This window comes from Geotrypetes seraphini, chromosome 3 (genome assembly GCF_902459505.1).
Source record: "Geotrypetes seraphini chromosome 3, aGeoSer1.1, whole genome shotgun sequence".
Taxonomy (NCBI): domain Eukaryota; kingdom Metazoa; phylum Chordata; class Amphibia; order Gymnophiona; family Dermophiidae; genus Geotrypetes; species Geotrypetes seraphini.
Genome location: NC_047086.1, coordinates 165545119 through 165559389, shown reverse-complemented (window position 1 = coordinate 165559389; position 14271 = coordinate 165545119). Strand labels below are relative to the sequence as shown.

General features: G+C 44.9%; 1 protein-coding gene across 2 annotated transcripts in view; it reads right to left on the bottom strand.

Moving 5' to 3' along the window:
• AKAP12 (A-kinase anchoring protein 12) overlaps nt 1-14271 on the bottom strand; it is a 301152-nt gene that overhangs the window by 15819 nt on the left and 271062 nt on the right. The window lies entirely within an intron of this gene.

Below are 14271 nucleotides of genomic sequence, written 5' to 3'. Positions count from 1 at the left end.
AGTGTAAAAGTATGCACATGTGTATTTTATATAATAATGTGATTTCCATGAAATCTTGCAAATATCTAGATCAGGGGTGCCCACACTTTTTTGGCTTGCGAGCTACTTTTAAAATGACCAAGTCAAAATGATCTACCAACAATAAAATAAAAAACAAAACAAAACACAAAGCACACTGTACGCAGAGAAAATGTTTTTTTCTCCAAAGAGATCAAGGCAGATGACTTTAAAATATGCAATGTCACCTCAGTAACAGCTATACAAAAATAGACAAATATATCCTCTCCCTTTTTACTAAACCGCAATAGCAGTTTTTAGCGCAGGGAGCTATGCTGAATACCTCGCGCTGCTCTCAACGCTCATAGACTCCCTGCGCTAAAATCCACTACTGCAGTTTAGTAAAAGGAGGCCATAGTGCAAAATAGACAGCAGATAAAAATTCTCAAAATAGACACATTTTGATCACTAAGGACTCCTTTTACGAAGCTGCGTTAGCGGCTTTATTGAACCACAATGTTTTATCACGCACTAACCCCCGCGCTAGCCGAAAAACTACCGCCTGTTCAAGAGGAGGTGGTAGCGGCTAGCGCGGCCAGCGGTTTAGCGCATGCTTTTATGCGCGTTAAACCGCTAACACGGCTTCGTAAAAGGAGCCCTAAATTGAAAATAAAATCATTTTTCCTATCTCTTTTTGGTGATTTCTTGAGTCTCTGGTTGCACTTTCTTCTTCTGACTGTGCATGCAATATTTCTTCCCTCCTTTCTGCCTCCTGCATGCTTCATCTCCTCCAGACCTTATTCCATTACCCAACCAACATCTGTCCTTCTACGAGACCAAATTTTTCTTCCTCTCTCCCTGCCTGCCTCCGACACACTCCATTCCCTCTCCCTTTTCCTTCCTCTCTCCCTGCCCCTCCCCTTTCTTTGTCTCCCTGCCCCCTTTCTTTCTTTACACTAATATTTTATAAAGAAAAGTAGGCGTTTCCTTTCTTTTTAAAATAGGCTTAAATAGGTGCATTAATTAGTACTTTCAGTAGGCATCTTGTTTTGTTATTGAACTACTACTCTCTTAGAGTATAATTCTATAATGGGGTGCCAAGATTTAGGTATCAGAAAATAACTTATTGAAGCCTATTTTATAAAGAAAAGTAGATGCCACTAGTATAAGTGACCAAAAATGTCTATTATTTAAAGTATGAACACTTACAGCTGGTGTAAATGTAGCACCTAGATTGCAAAAAGCCGATCGCGATTGACCAATAGATCGCAAAGGCAACACGAGTCGATCACGGGCTCCACGATAAGACTCACGTTGCCTTTGCGTTCTGTTCTCCCTGCTTCCCCGATGCAAGGCCACAGCCTCCCCCTCCCCCCCCCCCTCCCCGACGTCAATTCTGACATTAGAGAGGAAGTTCCGGGCCAGCCGATTGTTGCCTGGCTGGCCCCGAACTTCCTCTCCAACATCAGAATTGACATGGGGGGAGAAGGCTTGTGGGCCCGACACTTGTACGCACCTGGTCTGGCGTCAAGAAAGCAGGAAGAAATCGCCGGCGGTGACTTGGGGGGCAGGGAGAGAGAAAGAAAGACAGACAGAAGGAAAGAAAGGGGGCAGGGAGAGAGAAAGAAAGACAGACAAAAGGAAAGAAAGGGGGCAGGGAGAGAGAAAGAAAGACTGACAAAAGGAAAGAAAGGGGGCAGGGAGAGAGGAAGAAAAAGTTGGACTCATGGAAGGACAGAGAGATGTTGGTTGGGGAATGGAATGAGGTCTGGAGGAGAGGAAGCATGCAGGAGGCAGAAAGAAAGAAATATTGGATTTACATTCAGAAAAAGGAAGTGCAACCAGAGACTATTTTTGTATAGTTGTTACCGAGATGACATTGCATATTTTAAAGTCACCTGCCTTGACCTCTTTGAAAACTCCCCCCCAAATATAAATGATAATTAGCATTTTCTCTGCGTACAGTGTGCTTTGTTTTTTTAAAAAAATGTATTGTTGGTAGATCATTTTGACTTTATCATTTTAAAAGTAGCTCGCAAGCCAAAAAAGTGTGGGTACCCCTGCATTATAAAATTGTATCATCTACATGTGCAATTAGGTGGCCTGCCCATGCTCTTCATGTGAACGCTAACTCACAAAATAGTCACCATACATCTAGGCACATGGGGGAAAATTCTATAAATGGCGTCCCGACTGTAGGCAGCAGTAGGCGTACTACCACTGTCTAACCAGCCAATCAGGATGCATTTTTTAATAAAACCTCCCGAGGCAGTCCGCCTACATTGGTGGTGCCTCCAGAAGCCTCGGGAGGCACGCAAGCCAGCCTATGTTCGCCTAAGGCTAGGGGTGATTTAGCTCGAAAGTAGCCTTAGGCAGACCTAGGTGGCCGTACGCATCTCCCTAGGCCAGTGAGAGACACGTACAATGTAGGCAAGCAAAATGCTGGCCTACATTGTTAAGTAGACATGGCCACTGAGCTTATCGGAAGGGATCCCCCCCAGAAACATCATGGCAGGAGGGATGCTCAGTCCCTCCTGCCCAGCACCCCCCCCTCTCAAACGATTGCGGCAGAAGGAATGCCCAATTCCTCCTGCCTGGCACCCCTACCCACTAATGATCATGGCAGGAGGATGCCCAGTCCCTCCTGCCTGGCACCCCCTAACTATCCCCGGCAGGAGGGATGCCCAGTCCCCTCATTGAACCCCTCCCCCCTCGTAGATCGCTGGCAGGAGGGATGCCCAATCCCTCCTGCCAGAGCCTCCCCCTCTATATATCGCCCAACCCACCCCCTGGACCCCCACCTCCACTAATAATCAGAGCATGAATTTTTGTCCCTGGAAGAATAAGGGGATTGTATTGTGGCCTGAGGCAGGCAGAAAGAATTTGGCAATAAACAAGACCTAATGGTGAGATCCTAACAAGAACGGTAACAGAACGAGACTTGGGGGTGATCGTCAGTGAGGACTTGAAGGCTGCCAGTCAGGTGGAGCCGGCTTCATCCAAGGCAAGACAGATCATAAGGTTGCATACGCAGGGGTTTCGTCAGCCGTAAGCTGGAAGTCATTATGCCATTGTATAGATCCATGGTGAGGCCCCACCTGGAATACTGTGTGCAATTCTGGAGGCCGCATTATCGCAAGGATGTGCTGAGACTGGAGTCGGTGCAGAGAATGGCCACCCGGATGGTCTCGGGACTCAAGATCTCCCGTACGAAGAACGGTTAGACAAATTACAGCTATACTCGCTCGAGGAGCGCAGAGAGAGGGGAGACATGATCGAGACGTTCAAGTATCTCACGGGCCGCGTCGAGGCAGAGGAAGACATCTTCTTTTTCAAGGGACCTGCGGCAACAAGAGGACATCCGTGGAAAATCAGGGGTGGGAAACTACGAGGTGACACCAGGAAATTCTTTTTCACTGAAAGGGTGATTGATCGCTGGAATGGTCTTCCACTGCAGGTGATTGAGGCCAGCAGCATGCCTAATGGGATCTATTCACAAGGCAAAGGTAGGGGAGGATCATTAGGGTGGGCAGACTAGATGGGCCGTGGCCCTTATCTGCCGTCTATTTCTATGTTTCTATGACCTACTGATGATTATGATTACCGGTACTTCAGTATTTGCCTTCAAGGATATTTACGTGTTTAGTGACATGGTAAGAAATTATTACTATTAGGCCAAGTTTAAGGATGCTATAAATAGGCCAAGGGAGCTGTTTCATATTGTTCACTTTTTGACAAGCCCCGTGTCATGGGGGATGCATATCCTCAGAGGTATTTGCTATTTTAGTACCAAAGCAAAACTGATTGTACAACAGATGGGTGAGCAGTCACTTGTTGAGGAGAGGGTGGAGATGAGTGATGGTAACATTTGGGATATTTTCAACTGAATCTGAGTTGAGGTTTGTTTTTGTAAATATTGAAGCCTACAAAATCTCTGTATGACCCTTGTTCATCCTCTATGAGGGAGAAAGTTCCACCAGTGCTGATATTTCTGGTGAATTTGACTCATAGTGAAGGAAAATTTCCGATTTGCTTAAGATTGTAATGGTAAGGCCGTTATTGAAGAAGGAAGCCTTAGAATTTGGGTACTGTTTAATTATAGGCTGTCTTCCATATTGCCAGGTTTTTGAGAAGGTGGTGTTGAATCTCATGGAGTTTGTTGATGTGAATCAGTTATTGGATCCGCATTATGGTTTTAGGCAAGCACACAGTACAGAGACTTTATTATTATCTGCTATGGGTATACTTTGTCAAGTGATAGATAATAATGTGCAATACTGTTATGTTACTTTGGATCAGGGCTGCCTAATTCTGGTCCTCGTGATCTAACTGGCAGGCCAGGTTTTCAGGATATCCTCAATGAATATGCATGAGAGAGATTTGCCTGCACTGCCTTCTTGGTATACAAATCTGTCTCATGCATGTTCATTGTGGATATCCTGAAAACCTGGTCTGCCAGTAGATCTCGAGGACCGGAAGTGGGCAGCCCTGCTTTGGATATTTAATCTGCATTTGATTGTGGATTACGACATCCCGTTGAGCGAGGAGTGATTTATTCTTGGTTCCTGGTATACCTAACGGGGCATACAAGAGTATGTGTGGGTGCTTCCGTTTCTGCTGTTGTCTCAACAATTTTAGGTGTTACAAAAGGTTTGGGCTTTATCAGTGATGTTAACAGTATTGCATATTATTATTCAAAAGAGGCACAGTAATTTGCCTAGTATTAGTTAATTGGACTAAATTCTATATATGGTACCTAAAAAAACCTTGCTTAAGTGCTATTCTATAAAATGGTGCTTAAATTTAGGCACGGTTTATAGAATAGCGCTTATGCCCGGGAGCTGCACCTAACTTTAGACATGTCCATTGCACTGACAGAAACATGGAACAAATCCTCACACCTCAAGTTAGGCGCAGATACCCCTTATTCTATTATTATACACATAAATTTGAGAAACGCCCCCCAGATCCATTTATGACCCTCCTTTTCCCATGCTCCCTTTGTGGCGCCATGCATAAAATTTAGGTGCAGATCCTGCACCTAAAATTTACACACTAATATAAATTAAATCCACTTAATGCTGATGATTTCTTCATATCAGTGCTAATCAGCTTGTTATTTAGTTATATTATGTACCCAAACTGGATGCACACCCAAATTTGCATGCACAACTCAAAGCGCCATATATAAAATTTGGGGTACAGTGGATGTTTTTAGCATGCGTTGAGAAAATGTGTGGTGTGTTTACTTTTTTGTGCTAAGTAGTAACATAGTAAATGACGGCAGATAAAGATCCGAATGGTCTTTCCAGTCTGACCAACTGTACATGCCGTATAAAATAATAATTTAATTTAAATGGTCCTTTTCTTAGATATTTCTAGGCCAGAAATCCATAGTCCTGCCTAGTAGTGTGCTTAGGTTCCATCTACTGGAGTCTCCGTCAAATCTCATTCCAGCCCATCTAAATCATCCCAGCCAAAGCCCACCCCAGCCCGTCCTCAACTGAATGGCCATATACAGGACACAGACCATGCAAGCCTGCCCAGTACTGGCCTTAGCTCCTTCAATATAAAACAAGTATTTTGCATTAAGTTGCGAAAAAAGCCATTTACCAGTGGGGACCCATACAGGGCCAATAAGGAAGAGCCGTCTTTCCCTTACTTATTCTACCAGTAGATCCTCCTTTCTCTTCTCCCACTTTACTGGCTGCCAAAGCTCTGCCCTCCTTCCTCCCCTATGCCAGTCACTGATTATCTTCCGTTCACCACCACAGTGTTTATTTCTATTCACACCCCCTTTCCTCTGTAAAGGACAGAAACAAATCTCATTTGTCTAGGATGGTAAAACGCCTTGTACTGGTTTAGGACTCATTCAATACGTACTCAAGATTTAAAAACAAAACAAAACAAAAAAACCACACATTTAGAGGTTCTTCCAAAAGACTATATATAATTAACCCCCTCCTTTACAAAGCTGAGCTAGTGTTTTTAGCACCAGCTGCGGTGGTAAGGATTCCAAAGCTCATAGAATTCCTACGAATGTTGGAGTTCATACAGCGGCGCTAAAAATGCTAGTGTGGCTTTGTAAAGGAGGGCCTAATTGAGACAGCATAGTATTCTAGAAGAAATGGGCCTGGTAACTGAAATCACAATGGCATGAAGTCTCTAGGTGAATCATGGAAGGAGATGGTACAGCAAAGAGAATGAGTACTGCGTCCAATATTGGTCGCCGTACCTTAAGAAGGATATGGCGTTGCTCGAGAGAGTTCAGAGGAGAGCGACACGTCTGATAAAAGGTTTGGAAAACCTTTCATATGCTGAGAGATTGGAGAAACTGGGTCTCTTTTCCCTGGAGAAGAGAAGTCTTAGAGGGGATATGATAGAGACTTACAAGATCATGAAGGGCATAGAGAGAGTGGAGAGGGACAGATTCTTCAAACTTTCAAAAACTAAAAGAAGAGGGCATTCGGAAAAGTTGAAAGGGGACAGATTAAAAATGAATGCTAGGAAGTTCTTTACCCAACGTGTGGTGGACACCTGGAATGCGCTTCCAGAGGGCGTAATAGGGCAGAGTACGGTACTGGGGTTCAAGAAAGGATTGGACAATTTCCTGCTGGAAAAGGGGATAGAGGGGTATAGATAGAGGATTACTGCACAGGTCCTGGACCTGTTGGGCCGCCGCATGAGCGGTCTGACCCAGCAGAGGCATTGCTTATGTTCTTATGACTTTAATACTATAAGCCAGACGATCAGAAAGCTAACCTAAACTTGAACTCCAGGATTAAAATTTGGAAATTTTAACCTGTCAGGAATGGGAAGCCAAGGACGATCTACAAAGGAGAGATAGCTTGATGCTCTTTGGAAAAAAAGAAGGAAGGAAGGAAACAATTTTCCTTATCCATCATGTTTCATACAATTGTTGCTGAGCTCTTTTGAAGTTCACAAGGACACCTGCATTTTCTTTCATTTTGTAATGACATCTACCCTTGGGCAGCCTGCTTGATGTGATGTGAAATCATGTTTTTTTGAAGGGGGCTAACAAAAGCCCAGCCATCTCAGCACTACAGAGCAGCCGTACGTTGCTCAACATTTATCATCTTGTTCTAATATTCTCCTTAAGAGAACATATAGTTTCCTTTACTTTCTGATATAATTTGTTGACAATAATGCATTCTTTAACAGAGCGGGCTTACTAATGGTAACAACAATTTATTAGTGTACCCGGAAAACTCAATAAGCCTATTAACCGAGGTTGTGAGGCCAATATTAACTAAGGTTTCCAACATACAACAAGTTAGAGTAATGTTACTGGTCTAATAGAAACCTATATACTGTGCAATTCAGCTTTAAATCACCACCATTGACAAGTCATAAAATCATAACTAATAAATACTGTGCTCAGACACATCTCACATTGATATAAAATACAGATATTAGAAAGTTGGGATTTTTTTAAAACTTATAACCGCAGTATAAAGAGCATTCTAGAACTCTGGCCTACATAAATTCTTAATATAAATGACTATAACTTTTCTCCCCAAAGCAATTCATGTGGCTAATACAGCATATAAAGGATAATTTTATAACAGGGGCACCACGGGTAGGCATCTACTGTATTTGCCTTTATAAAATACTAGTGCATGTGGCAGAAAATGTGCCTTGAATATAGGCACGATTGCTTATATCTACTCAAGAGCTGATGTAAATGAAGACATACGTACTTTACACATAAATGAAAGGTATTTAATACTCTACATATGTATGTAGAATTTGTGCCTGTGCTTTTCCACCCAAACTCTTACACTATGCACATTTATCAGGAAAGTACGAGTCATCACATCATGGGGTATATTTATAAAATACTGATTGATGTACATTTACCTATGCCTTGTAACCACATAAGCGTTAAAATGGCTTTATAAAATTACCTTCCAAGTGTCCATGGATATTGTAACAGGTTCTCCAGTACCGACTTTCTTTTTACCCCTTTGTATTTTGTATACAAAATATTTGTTTCTCAATAGTCCAGTTCTGGCCTAGGCCCAACCATGGAAAATGCAATTCCTCCTGAGACTGAAGGGGGTGGAATTAGCAACCATGAAGTACCATTTTTCTTAGGTGCTAGTAGGACAACCTGGTACCTGAGAATTTTCCATCCCCGAGTATAAAATAAATAATTATTTCTGCTGCACAATATTGTATCTGATTTTATTTATGTGATATCCATACAATTTATGGCCTTGCTGATTTTACTTATGCTTTTTACTTTGGATGTCAGGCTTATGCCTAGAATTTAATAGGGCTAAAGATGGAGCATATTATACTGACTCAGGAACATAAGAGTTACCATACTGGGACAGACCAAAGGTCCATCAAGCTCACTATCCTGTTTCCAACAGTGGCCAACCCAGGTCACAAAGTACCTGGCAAGCTTCCAAATTGGATTTCAACCTAATCTCAACGACTATACCTAGGCGCCGATGTTCTAAACTTAGAGTCTTGCTAAACCACTTCTAACTGGTTAACACCAAAGTATTTTAGCTTCTAATGCACACAATGGCTCTATGCAGTCTTTTCTGTGCTTCATAGCATCCTCCAATATACTATATAAATGTAGTACAATGATATCATTAATATTACAATGAGCACTCCAAGCAATGCCTAGATATTGCCTGGTGATGCACGAAATGAAGTACTGATGCTCCAAATTTACGGGCAAGTCTGGAGGTGCCGGTACTGTGTTAAAAGCACTTCTCAGGCGCAAGCGTCAAAAGTGTACACCAGCAGTTCTGGGCTGTTGATTGCATGAGTGATGAAGATACATTTATGATACTTGATGGGGGTGTCATATAAGCTTATATTAAAAGCTCATCTCATGAGCATGTCTTAAAGGCACATCTCATGCGCATTCGTTAAAAGTATATCCTGGCAGGTCTGAGGCTGCCGATTGCATGAGAGGTGGAAGTTAAAAAAAAAAAAAAAAAATACAAGCGCAGCATATATGTCCCACAAAAGCAGTATAGAAAAAGTATTTGCTTGGTTTTCTGGTAACTCTCCACTCCACCCCTTCAGCTACCAAGGAATATGAGGAATGCCTATGACATGCACCCATGATGCACTACAATACGGCACACCTATGACCTATGACGTAGCATTTCCTGGTGCACATGTTTATGCCTCTTTCTGTGGACTATTCTACACATGTGTTGATCGCTTTCTCCAATGTCTGATCTGATGGAATTTCTGTGGACCTCTGCGGAGCTCATTTGCATGTGAACGTTTTGCAGCATTGCTCGTCTTTTTGAAACTGGAAAATTCACCGGCACTACAATGACTCACAGGATTTTAATGGTAAGTTTAGAACATCAGGGCCTTACCTGGCAAGATCCCAAAGAGGGTATCAACTAGAGAGCTGCACGGGAACGGGGACGACGGAAATCCCGCGGGCATGCCTCCGAGGGTCGCGGGGTTCCTGCGGGGCTGGATGTACTAAGTCACGCGGCTTTTCTCCCTACCTGCTCTGCTTGCAGCACAGAGCCAAACGGAAGTCTTCCCGACGTCAGTGCTGACGTCGGAGGGGAGGGAGGGCTTAAACAAAGCCCTCCCTCACTCCGACGTCAGCGCTGACGTCGGGAAGACTGCCGTTCGGCTCTGTGCTGCAGGCAGGGTAGGTAAGGAGGAGTAGCCTCACGGCTCGAGAGGCTACCAAGAGAGGGGGGCGGTCCGCCCCGCCCCGGGTGCAGCACAGCCGGCCAGGTCCCCTTACTTTTGTGGCGCTTCCTCGACCGACCAACAACAGCCCTGGTCCGACAAACCTCCTTGCCCTTAGCCGCGAATCTAAATTACCTTCTTACAGCAGCTGTAAGAAGGAAATTTAGATTTGCGGTTAAGGGCAGGGAGGTTTGTCGGACCAGGGTTGTTGTCGGTCGGTTGGTCGAGGAAGCGCCACAAAAGTAAGGGGACCTGGCTGGCTGTGCTGCACCCGGGGCGGGAGAGAAGGAGGGGGGAGAAGGACGCTGAAAGCACTGGGGAAGACAAAGGGGTGGAGAAGGACGCTGAAAGGCCATGGGGAAGACGGGGGGGGGGGGGGGGAAGGACACTGAAAGCATTTGTGGAAGACAGAAGGGGTAGAAGGACGCCGACAGGACATGGGGAAGACGGGGGGTGGGGTAGAAGGACGCTTAAAGCACATGGGGAAGACAAAGGGGTGGATAAGGACGCTGAAAGGACATGGGGAAGACGGGGGGTGGAGAAGGACGCTGAAACGACATGGGGAAGACAGAGGGGGGGGAGAAGGGCGCTGACACGACATGGGGAAGACAGAGGGGGGGAGAAGGACGCTGACACGACATGGGGAAGACAGAGGGGGGGAGAAGGACGCTGACACGACATGGGGAAGACAGAGGGGGGGAGAAGGGCGCTGACACGACATGGGGAAGACAGAGGGGGGGAGAAGGGCGCTGACACGACATGGGGAAGACAGAGGGGGGGAGAAGGGCGCTGACACGACATGGGGAAGACAGAGGGGGGGAGAAGGGCGCTGACAGGACATGGGGAAGACAGAGGGGGGGAGAAGGGCGCTGACAGGACATGGGGAAGACAGAGGGGGGGAGAAGGGCGCTGACAGGACATGGGGAAGATGGGGGGGAGAAGGACGCTGAAAGGAAATGGGGAAGAGAGAGTGGGGAGAAGACGATGGCAGGGAAGAAGACAGAGATGCCAGACTATGGTGGGAGCGAAGGGAAGAAGATGGGTGCCAGACCAATTTGGAAGGGGGGAGAAAGGGAGAGGCACAGTAACAGAGCAAATGGAAGACGCAGAAGGAAGAGAGACAGTGGATGGAAGGAACTGAATGAGAACATGAGGAAAGCAGAAACCAGGCATCAAAGGTAGGAAAAGAATTCTATTTCTTTTTTTTTCGCTGCAGGATAAAGTAGTATATTAGTTGTGTTGATAAAAATTTATAAACAAAAGAGGCTCTGGTAGAAACCCGTTTATAAAGTATGTATTCTTCCCAATTAATATTTCCAAATTAATAAAGTCTTTTTGCTTATTTGTAAATGGGTTTCTACCAGAGCCTTTAATTCAGTAGCATAATTAAATGAAATAACTATTTCTGAAGTTTATAGGGACGGGCGGGGACGGAGGGGATTCCTCACGGGGACAGGTGAGACTTTGGCGGGGACGGGTGGGATTTCTGTCCCCGCGCAACTCTCTAGTTTCAACGTGTCCTCAAATATGACACCTAGATCCTTTTCCTGGACAGTGACTCCTAACGTCGAACCTTGCATCACGTAGTTATAGTTTGGGTTCTTCTTTCCCACATGCATCACTTTGCACTTACTCACATTAAATGTCATCTGCCATTTAGACGCCCATTCTCCCAGTCTCGCAAGTTCTCTTGCAAGTTTTCACAATTCTCTTGTGATTTAATAACTCTGAACAACTTTGTGTCTTCAGCAAATTTAATTATTTCATTAGTTATTCCCATCCCTAGATCATTGATAAATATATTAAAAAGCAGTGGTCACAGCAGACCCCTAGGGAACCCCACTATTTATTTATTTTCTTCCCCGCTTAACACCTAAGCGGGTTACAGTAGAAAACATACATATTCAGGACATACTCAAAACATATTAAAATAGATGCATACTATCCTATTCTTCACATATAAATCACTAAAACTAGCATAACGCTCATAAAAATGCAGTATTATACTAAGCTAGCAAAAAGCTTTGGCACATTAAAAAGGTTTACAATTGCTTCTCCATTGAGAATACTGATCATTTAAATCTACTCTGTTTTTTTTTTATCTTTTAAACCAGTTTATAATCCATAATAGAACATTACCTCATATCCTATGACTTTCTAATTTCCTCAGAAGTTTTTCATGAGGTACTTTGTGAAATGCCTTTTGAAAATCCAGATACACAATATGCTATAGAAAATTGAATGAATAAATAAATGTTTATTCACCCCTTTGAAGAAATAGATTGGTGAGGCACGATCTCCCATGGCTAAATCCATATCCATCCATGGCTAAATCCATGTTTGTCTCATTAACCTATGCTTAATATATTTGCTCTGTAATTTTGTTCTTTATATGAGGGTAAATCAAGAAGTAAAGGCAAAATAAATTTAATGACTTTAATAGAAGTAACTGTGAGCAATTGAACTTATCACTTTTCCACATAGTCCCCATGCAGAACGACACTTTGTTGTATCAGTCATCTAGCTTGTGTATTCCTGCAGAGAAGTTTTTCAGTTGCTCCCAAAGCCAGGCGACCACCACTTCCTTTACTTCATCATGCTTTGTCTTTTGCTCTCCAGGTCGCAGTGATGCAGCCATGTCTTGTCACCAGCAACAGTTCTCTCCAGAATACTTGGATCTTCTTCATACCGTCTCGGGAACTGAACTGCAACCGCCGCACACTGTTGCTTGCGCAGATCAGTATGCTGTTTGGGAACCCAATGTGCGCAGACTTTCCTGTATCCCAAGTCATCGTGCATTAAGGCAAATGCAGATCCATGGCTACTATCCAAATCTGCAACCCACTGAGACACCGTCATCAATCAGTCTTCAATAAAACAAAGCATCCGCCCTGTCAATGTGCTCTTGTGTGCGCGAGTTGATGGGTGACCACAATGACCTTCGTCGCATACACCTATTCTTCCTGCTTTAAACCTTTTTACCTTGTATTTTCAGATAATTTGGCCGTCTCCCCTTCCATCCGTTTTACCCTCTCCCTATACTTTTCTATCAAAATATTGCAGCTTTGCCCAGTTAACCCAAGTATCAGTAAGTCATTGTTTGTCAGTGCATCTGATTGTTGTATTGAAATCTGTTTTTAATGTATTTTTTTACAGTTTCTTTTTTATACTATGTAAAACCGCCTTTATATTTTACTAGTCTTTAAGCCTTACATTAACGGGTGCTAGAAAGCAGCCCCTTTTCCCTCTCCCCCTCCAGTTCCTTCCTGACTCTCTCTCCATTAACGGGTGCTAGAGTAGATGTCTGTATGTCTGGGTTTTTTTTTTTTTTTTTTAATTTGTCTCTTTCTCCTTGGACGCTCTCTGTCTGTCTGTCATTCTTTCTGTCTGTGTCTGTCCCTGGCCCCCTGTCTATCTTTATTTCTAACTCTATGCTCTTCCCTCAATCCTGCATGTGACCTTTTTTCTTTCTCCTCTCCACTTCCTTCCAACGTCTGCTCCCCCTGTCCCCCACACTTCCATTCAGTGTCTGTCTCCCCCTCTCTACCCATTCCATCTATTCACCCTCTGTCTTGCCCCTTCCATTCACTGCCCTCTCTTCTCTTTCCATCCATTGTCCATTCTCTCTCTATCTGTTCCATATGGCATCTCCTCCTTCCTTTCCCCTTCCTTTTCCCTTCCTCCTTCCCTCCATGCTGTGCCATGTCTTCTTCCCTCCAAGCCATTCTCTCCCCCTCTGCTCCCTTTCCTCTTGGCAGCAGCAGCAGCATTCACAATTCATTGCTGTTGCCGGCTTCAGGTCTTCCTCTCTGGCGGGTTCTGTCTTCATGAAAACAGGAAGTAGGCAGAACCCGACAGAGAAGAAGACCTGAAGCAGGTAACAGCAGCAAATTGTAAACGCTGCTGCTGCCTGAATCACCCGAGGCAGATCGCTTCTCTCCCCTCCCAGCCCAACTCTCGGTAACTCTTATGTCTCCCTCCCAGCGAGATGACCTTAACAAACCTCCAACAGTGGACAAACTGCCGGCGCCGCCATTGTGAAACCACCACCGCAACCGCCACTCTCCTGCCGGTCCTCTAGGCGCAACTAATAGAGGTCCGACAAACATCCAAATACAGCCGCCCTGAACCTACCCAGAGACTCCCTGCGCGGGGGGAACCGCCGCCGGCATCACCGCTATCACCCCCCCCCTGAGCTGTCACTACTGCTGCATCTGTTGCTGGCCCGCTCCCCCGCTGCGCGCCCAGGCCGAGGAGGAGGCGGTGGCAGCAACGGCAACAACAGTGGATTCCGGGAGCAGCGGCTGCCTTCCCCGCCTCCCTCGCCACCCGACTGCAGAGATTGAGGAGCCGCCACCGAGAAAAACTTTGTGCGGCCGTTGTAACGCTGGTGCGGCTTGTGAGAGGAGCCGACAGGAGAGCAAGATGTCCAGCCTGGGATCCAATCCTTCCGGCGAGTGTAGGTAGGTGCTGGGGATTCGTGCATGCGCACTCCTGCGGCCACAGACCTACTGATCACGGAAGCACGCCGATAGGAGTGCGCATGAGCGGCTAACATTTTAT